Source organism: Siphateles boraxobius, unplaced genomic scaffold (assembly GCF_051911475.1).
Source record: "Siphateles boraxobius isolate OS27281-9 unplaced genomic scaffold, OSU_SipBor_1 207, whole genome shotgun sequence".
In the NCBI taxonomy this organism is placed as follows: domain Eukaryota; kingdom Metazoa; phylum Chordata; class Actinopteri; order Cypriniformes; family Leuciscidae; genus Siphateles; species Siphateles boraxobius.
In genome coordinates, this window is record NW_027508819.1 from 108,480 (window position 1) to 120,000 (window position 11,521).

Genomic DNA, 11,521 nt, shown 5'->3' on the forward strand with positions numbered 1-11,521 from the left:
GTTCCATAAAAGCAAGAATTGTCCATTTTGATTTTCATGGTGAATGTAAAGATATTTGTTAATGTATGTTGTTGATACAAGTGAGATTTAATACCTCATCTTCTTCAAAAAGCCAGGTCTGTAGTACCAAATCACAAGTCCCCTCCTCCAAAAATTCAACTATTGCATACATTCTGCAAGAAGCAAGAAAAATCATTATAAATTGAAAAGAAGCTAATTATATTTACCAATCGCCTCAAATCACATCATATGACAACCTATTACCTTTGATTATAACTTGTGGAGCAATGACAGAAAAATCACACTCCTGTCTTCTGCATTCATCTTTATCGCATGTTTTGTGAGTTCTGATGTTGGAATCCATTTGATAGTGTTGTTTTTTTGGTTGTACGTGTAGGCACCAATCAAAAATGACATGCATGGGCTGTGGAACAGAGGGTACGGTTTACTGTACACACGGCAAAGCACTCTTTCTTCCTTGTCTGGCACTTGAAGAATTTCACAGCATTGGCCCCCACTGAGGATGTATGCACAGTCTCGGGCCTTTGTAGAGATTTTCTGTACATTTGTATTGTTTGGAGTTTTTTTCTGTGTGCTCATCTCTTCCAGTCTCTTAGAAACCTGAATCAGTGTGTGTCTGCCAGAACGCACCATCTTCTTCAGTGACTGCAGGTAGTTTTCAAACATGAAGGCACTACAATTTTCCAGACAACCAAAGTTTTCTGCATCACTTGCTATGTGCAGCATGGTATGGGTGTTGTACACGAGGAACTCCTGTCCATAGAGTGTCCTACCTTTTTCCACAAAGTATTGCAGCAGTTCATTGGCATATTTGGAATGTTCCTGCACAAGACTTGGACATACTAGGATTGCCATGGCCACACTGAAAGAAAGGAAGTGTAAGTACATGTCATCTGGCAGTATTCCCTTTAACACAATCTTCCCTGCACAGTAAAATCGGCGGTGTAAAAATTCCAGTGTTAAAAGTTATAAATTCCTAAAGAGTTAAATTAACAATCTACAATGTTAAAAAGTACTCCTCTTCAGTGTAATTACAGGGTGCTACGTAGTGTAATTTTATTTTTACACTGAAAGTGCAAAAAACCGCGCCGAATTATATTGACTCCGCCCCTCGATGACTGCTGCTGCTGCCTCGCAAGACGACAACGCCATTTTATCTTCATGCGACCGAGACGGTAGGTTGAATTGCTTTTCTCTTTCTAAAATTAAATAGTAAATGCATTTATTAAAATTTTTAGTAAACTATGGTGGTGAACACATTTAGAAATGAGTAATTGCGCGTTTTTGTATGGATTAAGGAAGCTCGTCAAGTTCATGAGATGCAGAGATGTACAGAAGAAAAAAGAAGAAAACATTTCTCATGCCGATTTAATTCAAACTTTTAAAATACATTTGTTGGAATGTGCTTACAATTTGTTATGTATATATATTTAGCTTCTTTCATTTTGGTTTGTTGACAGCCTTCATGAAAGTAAGCATTCCCGCCTCCAGTCGCGCCGAGGCCTGGGTTTACGACGAGCCTGGCACTGAAGCTGATGAGCAGGTCTGAAGCAGCACTATTTGGGCTTTTTTTCTGCGCAGATGAGAGAATTCTTAAAATGGTAATACATTTTATATATTTGTTTTGTGTGTATAAAAGTAGCTGTGTTATACATTAAAACGTTAACCATTCCGTTTTCGTGACGCATGCGCATTATTAACGCAGTCAATGTTTAACGTTAAGTGTGAATGACATAACTTAATCTCTATGTTACTTGTTCTTAGCAGCACTGAATATCATGTCGTCATATCTGCGTCAAGACACAAACTTCCTACCATCAAGTTTTTTTTTTTATGACAGTTAAATTCAAACATTGTAAAAGTGAGCTAATCTATAAATCCGCCTGTCTTCCAGTTCAGTTTACAGGTATTTGCGTGAGCACTGGCAGAGCATACAGGTACTTTAGCTTGAAATCAGTCTTTATCAATTCATACTGCATGTTATTATAAATGATGTACTAACTATTTATCTGTCTGTATTTTATTAATATGAATCTGTATTTTCTGTTCACATTATAAATAACATTAACAAATTATGGGTCAAATAAATTCTAAACAACATGTCTTTAAATCGAATGAAGGAAACTCCTCTTATGAGATTGCAACAGAAGTGAAGAAAGCAACAGAATGCTTAAGATTAATCCATAATTGTGAGTATCATTAGCCTATATTTTATTCTATGTGCAGTACAAATTTTAATACATGACAAATGAACATGAAAAATCTAAACCTAACTGGGCAACCACACACTGCCTTTGTTCAGACCTGGAATTTACATGTGTCGTTGGTGATTGATTTGTCTTGATTGTCAAAATGGCATAGTGATTGATGTGTCATCATGAATTGTGTAAATTCAAGATATTAAACTGCAAAAAGTTAAAGGGTTAGTTGACCCAAAAGTGTAAAATTGTCTTTTCTCACCCTCATGTCATTCCAAACCCGGAAAGACTTTCGTTCATCTTCGAAACTCAAATGAATGTATTTTAAATCTGAGTGACTTCTGTCCCTCCATTGACAGTCCACGCAACTACCATTTTGACGCTTCAAAAAGGTCATAAATGGTTCATAAAACTAACCTATATGAATTGAGCGGTTTAGTCCAATTTTTCTGAAGAGACTCGATCGCTTTGTGATAAATAGATTGAATTTAGACTTTTATTCACATATAAACATTAATCAAAAAACATAAACAGAAGAAAAATAAAATTTGGACTAAACTGCTTGGTTCATATGGATTAGTTTTAAGATGTCTTTATGAACTTTTAAAAGCGTCAAAGTGGTAGTTGCGTAGCTGTCAGTGGAGGGACAGAAAGCTTTCAGATTTCATCAAAAAGATCTTCATTTGTGTTTCAAAGACAAAAGAAAGTCTTGCGGGTTTGGAACGACATGAGGGTGAGTAAATTACAGAATTAAAATTTTTGGGTGAACTAACCCTCTATTAAAAGAATGTGGCCTAGACCTCATCAGAACAATCGAATCTCAATGCGTCTTGGGGGCGTTTACACCTGTACTTCGAGTTGTTCACTTGTGCATCACCCAAGATGAATGTTAATGCTAGGTGTGAACGGCACTACTCTGCCCGGCACTGAGAGATATTGGGTTGTCATTATGCTATGTAACTGTTGATGTTTTTTTGTTTTTTGATTTTTGGTTAGAAGACCTCAACTAAGTTCCTGGAAAGGCTTCTCCCAAGAGCTTCAAGGACCTGATTGACTCTGCAGAATCTGTTGTGAAAGATGATGAAACTGATGATTCAGGTTAGACTATAATTCAGAATAAGATTATCTATATGCGCACATGCATTTTTTGCTGAAGTTGTCACATCTGTAATTTAGAATGGGGAAGCGATCTTGCATCAATTTGTCTCCTCCTTGATTTGATTCCACCATCACCACAAGGCTGCAAGAGACCTGGAAAGATGTGCTCATATCAAGCTGAAAAACACCTGGTTGTCTTCAAAAAGGTAAATTTGGGCATTTCTGTCACTATTTACATTACATTTATTCATTTAGCAGACGCTTTTATCCAAAGCGACTTACAAATGAGAACAATACAGAAGCAGTTAAACTAACAGTAGGACAACAATAGAGGGAATGCATTAACGTCACTTTCCCGCCGGAACACGCCCCCTCAGCCGGACTGAGTGGCAGAAGAGCTGCTGCGTGACTGGATTTAATAGGGGAAACTGCGAAAAGCACGCAGTAAAACAAACGATTATCAGTTTAAACTAAAGATTGGACTCAATATAGTGTCCCTTACAACTTACTAAAGATCCAGTGATCCATGGATATTAACATGCAGCCAGGAATCGTGTTTCCTGACATTTATATGTGCCTGATTTCGACACCAGGGAAATACATACAGCAAATTTGCCTGTGAACGCTTTATATACAATATAGGCAGGTCTAAATCCAGGTGATCACTTATATCAATGTTATATATATCATCATATCGTCTAGACTTAAAACTTGTATAGTTTTTTTGTCAGTGTTTATTTAAAAATGTCAAATTATACAGAATATACAGTGGTAAATATTTGATTGATGAGTTGTCACTGCAATATATAACAATACAATATATAGAGAATGATTTTACCACTAAATCCAGCATATTGACACAAAAATGATAACTACAAATCCACCTTTCGCTGCCTGGAGTCCAGTTGTTTCTATGAATTGCAGCTATCTATTTGCTTCTCTGTTCTGTAGCTTTAGGTAGTCTGTAAAAATATACCTCATATTTCTTGTCAAATCTAGTTTTACAGTCAGTCTCAAAGCTCTTTCCCGTTTTAGACGCGTTTTGTGTGTTTTTCCGCAGCATTCACACTGAAAACCAATGCTGCCGCTCAGTCTTTCTGCCACTCAGTGAGCGGAACAGCAGCGACTTCCGCTTACTGTGACGTCATGCGCATTCCCTCTATACGTAAGTGCTATAACCCCTCTCAGTTTAATTTTAGTGCAGTTTTTTTATTTTTTTTTATATATATAATAGAAGAGAAGAGAATTTATTGTCTGCCTCAAAATATTGCCATTTGGGTTGACTGTATTGTGGAAAACTATAAAGACGGCCAATTGGAGAGCTGACTTTGATTTGTTATTTTTGTCTTTGGCAGAGACCAGCATACAAAAACACCTTGATTGCATTGAACCGACCACACAGCATACCTGCTCGCTGCCGGTGGCAATAAACTCAAATACTACTACTGCATTCATGGATGGTACACAACTGTCGACAAGTAGTTTTCTGCAATCTTGTTCAAATCTACCTGTCATATTTGTTCATGTCTTGGCAAATTAGATGATGTTATGCTTTTTTAATTTATTTTTATTTTTTTGCTTTTTCTTTGCAACTCCTCATGAATGTGATAATTTGACCTTTTCACATCTGGCATATGTTTTAAAGGAGCCACTTTGCCCATTTGTTGAATAAACTTTGGATTTGTACATCTGTCTGAAGACTCTTGATTTTATGTCTGATCTTGTACATTAACACTATAATAATGTAAATTGTTTTTGCACTGAACAGAATACTTTATAAATGACACTTATAGTGTAATCCAATGGATTTAAATCAACACCAGGGGTGTTAAAACCCCATGGTGTAAAAATTGTAAGTGTAACACTTGACACTCGCAGTGTAATTTTTCTACACTGTACGGTGCTATATTAACACTGTAAATTCAACACTACGAACAGTGTACTTTTTACTCTAGATAGAGTGGGACCATATATGATCCGGAGTAGTGTTAAAATTAACACTTTAAGTGTTAATTTGACACTGCGTTTTTTACTGTGTGTGTATAAAAGGAACTGACGAAACTCGGTTGCTTTCCATCTGTCCAGCTCCTCAAGACCCCTAGGCTTTCGCACAAATGCAGATGGTATGCAGTTCCGGAGAGACAGCAGTCTTGCACTAATCTCTTTGGTTTGGCTGGCCGAAACCCTCACAGCTCTGTCTCCTCTGGTCCAGATGAGCAGGAGCCTTTTCATTACACCGAGACAAGCCTGGTGCATGTAATCAATGGGAAAGCACCTCACCATGTCTATGGGGAGCTGAGACACAGGTGTGTTCCCATGGTGATGCTGAAATTGTGTTTGGTTTCTGAATGCTTCATCTGTCCGGAGTGTGAGGTCAGCAGTCTCTTGGTATGTGACTCTGTTTAACCACACACCTTTTTGCTCACATCGGTCACAGCCAAAGTACCCGGAATACAGTTTAATATTTTTCACTAATGCACGAGCTGGAGCATCACACACAAAGCACCTCAGATTGACATTTATTTTTCTTCCCATGAAGGTAATCCCGTCATTCATCAGATGACCCAGGTCCCTTACTGTGTCTTCCAAAAAACCAAGATCTGTTGGTCGACTTGCACCACATGTCAGAGCCGTGGGGAAAATGGTAACAGGATCTAGCATGACTGCGCAAAGGACTGGCCACATACATGTTTTGGAGCTTTTGTACAGTGGTAATCCATCAACGTTCAGGGATAAATCAATACAGTGGAGTTTAACTACTTCATCAAGTGGGTAACTTTCTAACGTTTCTTGTAATTTCTGTTTTAGTGGAAAGTAAACGTATTCCATTCCAGATGATTGCTGTGTGTCAAGTTGCCGGGGAGTGTGCAAAAGGGTCCGGGCAGTTGAGGGTAATTCACTGTGTCCATGCCTTTTTAACAATTTAAGAAGGTTGTCAAGTGCATTGTGTTTTATCTGGTTTTCAATAGCCCAAGTGGACAGCTCTTGTGCCAGTGACGTGTCCTTACTGCCGTCGTCTTCAAGGTGAAAGGCCAAGGATTCATTCAAGCTGTTAATTACCTCCCATGTTGTTGCTATTGGCTGTTCTCTTGCATTTTCAGAGTGCAAATGGTGTTCAGTGTCAGATGAATATTCCTCACAATTCTGCTCCATATCAACTGACATTACTACTCCGTCAGCACCTTCTGATTGTTCTTCAACTGGAAGATCAAGTGATTGTACTTCAACGGCTGGATTAGTCTCCAGGTGAGATGGCGATCTGGACAATGCCTGCCTTGTGGTTCTCCAAGCATGCACATATTTCCTGTGCATCTCTCTCTTTTCAGAGCTCATTCTAGGAGAGTAGCATTTATTTAATTTATATTTAATTTGTACACCCTTTTTTTTATATACCCAATCTGAGCTTTCAAGTTAGTTAAATTGTCTTATTTGTTCTTAAATATTTAGGGATCACTGATTATCAGATTTTATTTTTAAATATTGTATTTTTGTAATGTTTGGTCCTTTTGTGGTCTTTCAGCACTAAAACCAAATCCTACTAGAAAGAACATGTTACTGTAAATTTGTAAATGTCTTACCTTGTAGTGTTGAAGGCAAAATGAAAGAACTTATGGACAAAAACTGCAACACATCAATGTGAATGGTTTGTTATTTTTAGGCACTTGCAATAGATATTAATTGGTAAAATGTTACTTTGCTATATATTGAACAATTCACATGAAATTAAACTGCAAATATATAAAAAAAATCTATTTATCAAGTTGGAAGTTTTGCAGTGCTCTCTTAATTTCTGAATCTACATAAATAGCCTATGTATGGATAGTTGTCCCATCGCAAAAAAATTACCAAATATAAATATCCAATGTAAGTTTAAAAATAAAATATACAACATATATTACTGACAACACATTTAGGAGCAGCTAAGTAATATTATTTACCTTGCAATTAAAACTGAGGCGACAGAGGAAGACAATCCAAAATCTAATAAAACAAAAGTAGTTAAAAAATTTATTTCATTAATCAAACCTGGTAACAGTCCTAAAGTTTCATGTTACATGTATGCTTCATTATGCCAATAAATACTGAAAACTTGTCTGATAGTTAGTCAAAAAGTACTTACGAAACCAAAGCTCTTAAAAGTCTTAGCTCTTAAAAGAACTTTTGGGGTGTACAGTATCGGGCTGCTGTGGACACGTGCAAAAGAAAAAGAGAAAAACAATAAACAAGGCTGAATATGAGTGTGATGGGCCTCTATACGAGTTAAAATGTTTCATTACAGACTAATCAGAACGTAATGAACATGGCAAATCTGAGATGTAGGATGACTGGTGTGTATGACTTACAACAAGCAGATGGTACCTGAAGAAGCTGAAAAAGAGAAGAGAATAATTATTTTATAAATCATAAAAAGGTTTAAATGTATAAATTGTATGATAACATCGAAAAATAAGCTATACGAGTTCATATGTGTGAACTATCCCTCTCAGTCAGAGCGCATTAGAGCAAATGACATCATACATCTAACGGTATTAATTTGTAAATTGTCCCTAGTTAGATTTCTTTTTTGTTTAAATGTATAATTTGAATATAAATTGAATTAATTTAAATGTTAATGTAATGTAAAGGTTTAAAGATGATTCCAAAAATATATGTATTTATACAAATTCAGGCTGAATCAATGGTCTGCACAGTCTACACCCAACTGTGACCTTAGTAATAAGTTCATGAAGTGAACCACATCTTTCTACAAACAAAGGTGTATTATTGTGACTTGGCCAAAAAGCTACTTGCACTGGGGCGCCTATTGTTTTTATGGTCCGCTTCAATAAATACTTTTCAGTGTGTTTGCACAGTATTGAACCATAGACCTCATTTTAAACTCCAGTACAATAGGTGGCGGTATGCATATAGTCTGCTGTCCGCCAGTAAACCCACAGGTGAACAGGAACTTGGGCCATATCCGCTTATACACACACACGGCTGGTAAAGTAAGATGTATCGCTGGAAGACTGCGGATACAGAAACACTTTAAAAAAGGTAAGACGTTTTATAATGTAAACGTTTATTATGTGTTTAATTATAACTACATCAAATGTTAGCTTGTATTTTATTCAAGAATCAATTATTTCGACAGATTGTGCTTCGCGAGCTCTGCAATTGCATGATTTTGCGCATCGCTCGCCCAAGAAATGTACTTGTCTTGCGCACTTCACCCTCAGCGTATAACGTTTGCTGTGGACGAAAGGTTAATATATTAATTTATTACATGGCTTGGTTGAATTCTAATGGTTGAATTCTTGGTAGTATGCGGTCTATTATTTCTTGATAAAAGACATCTGTATAACACACCGTTGCCATGAAAAACAGAGCGTTGCCATGGACACAGTTCTGTTTGCTCTGGAGGATAAACCCCTTTTTAAAATCAATATTTTGTGTCAATTTATTGATTTATTTGTTAGGTAGCCATGTAATAAGTGTGATAATGTATAGCGATGCTGTTGTTATAGCGAATACATCCCCTTCAGACGGATTCAAGACCACTCCGTTCGCGTCGGGGTCCTGATCAGCCTGTCGGATTGCTCTACATTAACGTATCCCTACACATTTAACGTAACTTCAAATGTCACTGTATGTTTTAGCGGGGACAGTGGTCTAATGGACCTGAATTAAAAAACTAAAAATACGTGAACAACAATCTTTATATGAAAAAAATAAAATCAACTCGAGCTCGTCTATATCAGTCTATATCCACCACCGTCTTCAACCAACAAACGTTAATTCCGTTATGGCAGTTATTTAGTATGACTGACGAGGAGCATTCTATGCATTTTAAATGTCTTATTTCCTTTACAACCCTAACTGGGTCAGGGGATTATGATGCAGGTAAGTTAGGCTATAGCTTGTTAAGAATGTTGAGGCTGTTGCTCTGTGTATACATGGATAGTTCATTCATGGGGAAATTGTTTAGAGAGTGCATTCACGCAACCTAACAATTGATGCTCATTACTGTGCCCTCTGTTTCAGTGTTTAAGTGCCTGGTGTCATAGTTTACTTCCTGGCTTGAAGGATGAAGCTGTAGGTAAGCAAATTAAAATGCCACACAACTACCTGACACCTTATCACTATTTTATATATATATGTGTGCATTTTAAGTAATATCAATCAAACTGAAGCTTTGCAACTGTTTAAAATTAATTTTGTTTTGTGAGGAGAACAGTTGCAACTTTGACCTTTGCAACTGTTCTCCTCACGAAACAAAATAAAATTTAAACACAAATCTGGTAGCATCACTATAACAGAAAAGTTAATGTTTTATAGTTTAAGCTCAAACTAACCAAAGTAAAACCTTTAACATTTGAATTACTAAAAGTAATTGAATTTTTAATATACCTCAATACCGGTGTATGTTGCTAGTTTTTACATTTGTTTAGGCATTTTTTTATACAGTGGTAGTGAGCGAGTGGCCATGCATGGTTTTACCTGTGGTTACCAACTCTCACTATCAGAATATGTTCGTTTATGCCTATGATAATTATAAATGAAATAATTATTACCAATTGCTTTGAGTTTGTATAATTCATATTTATTCCAAGGAAAAAAGTTTTACACAGCTGTAAACAAGTTCTGATGCTGCCCTCTGTAACCGGTAGGCGTGGCTTGGGACTGGCCTCATAGGGCAGTGAAGCAAGTGCATTCTGGGAGTTGTCTTTCATCCACATGAGCCAAAAAATACATTTTCTGGATTTTCTCAGTCTAGAAGGCACCAAATTCTAAAATAATTTCACATTTCTACTACATAACCCAATTTAAAAAGACATTAATCTTTCCAGCGGTGAAGTATACCTTTAACCCACCGGCCCACCTCAACATTTCGATTTGATAATCCAGCCCTCGAATTAAGCTAATTGAATAGCCCTGTCATATGATGTAGTTTATTACATGAGAAAGAGTGCCATTTTCCCTAAATATCAGCATGATTACAAATGTGATATTTATTGTATAACAAAACAATAAGCAGAGTGGACTGCGATTAACATCAATGAAAAACATTACTCCAGGCTTCAACATGGCTGTGTTTACGATTAGAAATGTCAAACAAATTTCGCCTACATAGGTGAGTGTAGCCCGTATAGGTATCTGTATGCATGAGACTGTCTGAATACCGGCAGAATTCACATTTTTGGTGTAAAAAGAGACACATTATGCAGAAGTATAATTTCCTGTTATGTGTGTTCGTCAGAGCCTGCAGAATCACCTTTTGCAGTCTGACTTTTTGACAGTTTGTCAGTTTAAATTAACATTAAATTGTGGTTGTAGAATGTGATATAGCCCAAGATTACATGAGAATGTATGTCTTACCTGTATCTTTTTTGTTTTGTTTTTGTTTTCCAGTAATTCAGCAATTGGACTCGTTTCCATCCTTTTTGGCCTCTTCTGCACTTGGAGTCATTGCTTTCATCCGATTCAGCGACTGTCGGATCTTCATTTCTGTTTGCATTACTCTGCTTAAATTTTAAACCCTTAGCAACAATAAAAGGGTTTTCCATTTTGGCTGTAGTTGTAGTCAAGTTATATATATATATATATATATATATATAGTGGCATGAAAAATAACCACTAATAAGCATTGTCATACATTAAAAAAAATATCTGCACACTGATTTACATTATGAAGAACACATTAAATTGACAGTATTTAAAAGTCATGGTAATGGTAGGTTAATGTCAGCATTACAGGAAAGACACAGATTGGTGAAAGATTAATGACACCAGTGTTTTGCTCCAAAATAGTTTATTCTTTCCCCTCCCCCCTTCCTTTATTGGTCCTGCTTTTAATACTATTAGCACAGTTATTTCTCTTTTTTAATGCTGTAAAAATCTTTCTGTTATTTCTATTTTAATAAAACTTTTAAAGCCTGTTAGTGTAGTTGCATTGTAGTTACTTTATGACAACGTTGTGAGGACGTCGTGGTAAAGTTCCATTTTTTATAATCTTGGCTAACGTTCCAGAAACGTTGTGGGCACGTCCTCAAAAGACGTCGCTAGTTTATCCCATGGAGAACGTTGTAGAGACGTGGTCAACTGGTCTCCAGATAACTTTTCAGAATATTGCGTTGCAAGTATTATCCTAGTGAAACGCCATTTATATATTATTTGGGAAATGTACTTAATTCAGCAAAAATTGTATTAAGTTATCTGGTGAC

General features: G+C 36.5%; 2 long non-coding RNA genes across 3 annotated transcripts; both read left to right on the forward strand.

The window, feature by feature from the left end:
- The first annotated feature begins 2,161 nt into the window (after positions 1-2,161).
- On the forward strand, positions 2,162-4,758 carry LOC143745554 (uncharacterized). 2 transcript variants are annotated; one of them, XR_013206010.1, is made up of 4 exons: positions 2,162-2,210; positions 3,216-3,317; positions 3,396-3,523; positions 4,673-4,758. It is a non-coding gene; the product is annotated as an uncharacterized LOC143745554 (long non-coding RNA). The 2 variants fall into 2 exon arrangements; XR_013206011.1 differs by lacking the exon at positions 3,396-3,523.
- A 3,547-nt stretch (positions 4,759-8,305) lies between these two features.
- On the forward strand, positions 8,306-10,865 carry LOC143745601 (uncharacterized). Its single transcript, XR_013206031.1, has 3 exons — positions 8,306-8,354; positions 9,350-9,396; positions 10,710-10,865. It is a non-coding gene; the product is annotated as an uncharacterized LOC143745601 (long non-coding RNA).
- Positions 10,866-11,521: the final 656 nt, after the last annotated feature.